At 41.9% G+C, this 4,136-nt stretch overlaps 1 pseudogene; it reads right to left on the reverse strand.

Moving 5' to 3' along the window:
* LOC142355231 (large subunit ribosomal RNA) lies at nt 1-2,452 on the reverse strand (annotated as a pseudogene; the record flags this gene model as incomplete).
* Nucleotides 2,453-4,136: the final 1,684 nt, after the last annotated feature.

The raw sequence follows: 4,136 nt of genomic DNA on the forward strand, positions 1-4,136 counted from the left end.
CAAAGCTGTGGTTTCGCTGGATAGTAGATAGGGACAGTAGGAATCTCGTTAATCCATTCATGCGCGTCACTAATTAGATGACGAGGCATTTGGCTACCTTAAGAGAGTCATAGTTACTCCCGCCGTTTACCCGCGCTTATTTGAATTTCTTCACTTTGACATTCAGAGCACTGGGCAGAAATCACATTGCGTCAACACCGTTTCACCAGCCATCGCAATGCTTTGTTTTAATTAAACAGTCGGATTCCCCTTGTCCGAACCAGTTCAGAGTTCGAGTGTTTTTTGTGCAACAGAATAGACCTAAAGCATATCAGCTAGCAGTCAAACCAAACGCCAACAACCCGAAGGCCATCGCACGCTTTAGCAGACCGAAGCGTCAAACTAAAGGCTTGTTACACCCACTCCTCAGAGCCAATCCTTCTTCCGAAGGTACGGATCTATTTTGCCGACTTCCCTTATCTACACTGTTCCAAGACCAGAGGCTTTTCACCTTGGGGACCTGATGCGGTAATCGGTACGATTCACTCTCCTGACATCTGCTAAGCCAAACTTTTATGTGCCACCAGGAACAATTGGGACACAGCAAATGCTGCTGTGCTCTTGCACGCTTCGAGCCTTATCTCTGATTGAATCAATTCCAAGGACTCTACAACGTGTTATAAAGAAAAGATAACTCTTCCCCAAGGTCCCAATGACAAAGTTCGACCTCAATGACGTTGCCGTCTCAATGCCAGGAGAGTAAGTTCGGGAATTTTAACCCGATGCTCTTTTCGAGACTCAGCAGTTTTCAAGAAACCACTATTCAAGACTTTGGCATTAGCCTGTCTTTTAGAATCGACTAACTCATGTGCAAACGCTGTTCACATGAAAGCCTTTCCCGCTTCAGTCCTCAAAGTTCTCATTTGAGTACTTGCTACTTCCACCAAGATCTGCTCCATTGATCGCTTCGCGCATACACTTGCGTGCATACTTTAGCGCAATCAATGTGTCCTCCTACACATGAATATCATTTTTGAGCTGGTGAGGCTCTTTTTCTCTAATCTAACTTGCGTTAGATATTGATATTCATGGTTGGGTATAGGCCACGAGCTCTAGTGCCATCCATTTTCAGGGCTGATTGATTCGGCAGGTGAGTTGTTACACACTCCTTAGCGGATTTCAACTTCCATGACCACCGTCCTGCTGTCAGTATCAATCAACACCTTTTGTGGTGACTCATGAGCAAGTAGTTAGGCGCCTTAACCCAACTTTTGGTTCATCCCACATCGCCGGTTCTGCTTACCAAAAGCGGCCCACAAAAAGCTTGCATTCATAGTCCAAGTGCAATTAAGTCACAAGGACATCTCACCGATTTATAGTTTGAGAATAGGTGAAGGAAAAATTTTCCCCCATTCCTCTAATCATTCGCTTTAACCGATGAAATTGCTTTGCGAAGATTTTTCAATCTTGCTCAAGCTTTTGCTATCCTGAGGGAAACTTCGGAGGAAACCAGCTACTAGATGGTTCGATTAGTCTTTCGCCCCTATGCTCAGGTCAGACGATCGATTTGCACGTCAGAACCGCTTCGGGCTTCCACCATGGTTTCCCGTGGCTTCGCCCTGCCCAAGCATAGATCACCATCTTTCGGGTCGTGTGCTACTTGCTCTGGATCAGTCATGCAATAAGAGCAAAACCGTCCGTGGTTGCGGGACACCGAATCGGCGCCCTCACCACACAAAGTAGTGCAATTCATAAAAATTACACTGTTCACTTTCATTTCGCGTGTGCGCTTTCAATGAGCGACAACACTTGCAAGCAACTCACACTCCTTGGTCCGTGTTTCAAGACGGGCTGTAGAGAGCATTGAATAGGAAGTTGAGGTCAGACAGGCAATCAAGATCAATTTATCTCATTTTGTTTAGAATCAACAAGAAGAATTCCGAGGAAAACTTCTGCTCGATTCATTAACAAGATTTGCCAAAAGACGACAACTACACTACTCGGTAGCCGAGAATATAATATCAAGGCATTGAGTATGGTAACGCTCACTCCAGTTCCCCTTCAACAGTTTCACGTACTTTTCACTCTCTCTTCAGAGTGCTTTTCAACTTTCCCTCACGGTACTTGTTTACTATCGGTCTCGCTTTATAATTAGCTTTTGGAGAGACATATCTCCAGCTTCGAGTTGCACTTTCAAACAACTCTACTCATAGGAATGAGCCATTATGACTGGTATCGAAAATGACCTTTACAGGATTTTCACCTTCTTTGATGCTACTTTCCAGTAGACATCAGGACAAATTCACCAGTCTAGCATCAAACCATACCGGACACCGAGAAATGTTGCCATTTCTCTTCCCGATGAGCTTTTCCCTGTTCATTCGCCATTACTAAGGGATTCTCAGTTGATTTCTTTTCCTCCCCTTACTGATATGCTTAAGTTAAGGGGGTTCTCTCGCCCAATTCAGGTTATGTAGTTGATTGTCTCTTAATTGGTTCACTGACCAATATGAGACAGAAACCGATTCAGCAGTTTTGTTCGCTACTACTATCAAACACAGGTCGAAGTTTCCATTCAGTCATTAATTCCAACTTTCAAATGTTGTTGTTTCAGCTTTCGCTTACTAGAAGCAACATAATACTCGCTGCAATACAGACCTCGGGAAACCCTCACCGTGAATAAGGTTCACTCACATATTTCACTACATTTTGCGTGGGATTGGAGATGAGGCTACTCGTTCTTGCTCAGTACTAGGCTGAAAATTAACGAAACTTCGTTACAAACGTTCACATGTTGATGTTTCCGCTTTCGCGTACTCGAAACAACATAATACTAGTCTTTGTAATTTAGTTTCATAATTTCAACTGTTCTCATGCAGAATTTTTGCTCATTCTTATCCCAAATTTTGACCTGGCTACTAGTTACACTCCTTGTACTTATTGCAAAATGACCACAAATTTCAACAGCTTTCACATGTTGCTGTTTCGGCTTTCGCTTACTACAGTCAACATAATACTCGTTGCAAAATAAGTGCTCGGCATCTGCAATTTTCCAAAGACGAAGTTTCGCCAGTTCAATTTTCGCTCGCCAATTATGGCTACTAATTCACACGGTACTGAGCTCAACAACATTAAATTTGTTCAGCAAGACTTTCACATGTTGATGTTTTGGCTTTCGCCTACTAGAAGCAACATAATACTCGTCTTGTTAGCTCATTCAATGAGAATAGCTTTTCCCGTTGAGAATTTTTGCCTTCAATTGGCGTTGTAGTGAGTTTGGCTACTCAGATCACCAAATACTTGTGACAATTCGAACCAGAAATGTTTTCAATTTTCACATGCTGATGTTTCGGATTCAACCTACTAGAAGCAGCATAATACTTGTATTCAACAATTTCTGTATCAAATCCCAGTTTTCTCTGGTGCATCTTTGCCAAACTATTCCAAACTGCCTGAGTCTGAATACCAATTACAGGTACTAGTAAATGCACGTTACTAAGGACTATATAGTTCTAGGTTACTGTACACAACGACGTTCACATGTTGATGTTTCAGCTGCCGCTTACTAGAAAACAACATAATACTTATCGTGCATACCTTTCCATAACTTGTCCTTTTCAGATGCATTAGTTTCCCTTTGTCTTGGCTTCTACAGTCAGACTGGCTACTAGTAACAGCACAGTACTAATCACATATCGTTCTACAGTTTGCAGACAACTTTCACATGTTGATGTTTCAGCTTTCGCCTACTAGAAACAACATAATACTCGCTGTATACATTTGTAGTTCTCTATGTAACTTTCATGTGAAGAAGTTTCGCCAGTCTTTTTGACTGTCTCAAATCTGAGTCATGCTTAGGCTACTAGTTGCTTCATAGTACTTATCGCCTCGAGATCATTGAACAAAACTTGATTTTCACATGTTGCTGTTTCAGCTTCCGCTTACTAGAAACAACATAATACTAGTCTCATTAAGTTCCGTCTCTTTGCAATTTTCTTATGAAGAAAATTCGCCATCACAATGACTCCAGCAGTTCTTGATCAAGGAATGCAATCATTGATCAGAATGCTATTATTTGAATCGGTTCTGCTTTAAGTGTTCCAATTTTATTGGAAGCACCAACAATAGAACATCAATGTGTTCAATCGAGAGTTATA

This window comes from Convolutriloba macropyga, unplaced genomic scaffold, assembly GCF_964194025.1.
Source record: "Convolutriloba macropyga unplaced genomic scaffold, txConMacr16.3 SCAFFOLD_5069, whole genome shotgun sequence".
In the NCBI taxonomy this organism is placed as follows: Eukaryota; Metazoa; Xenacoelomorpha; order Acoela; family Convolutidae; genus Convolutriloba; species Convolutriloba macropyga.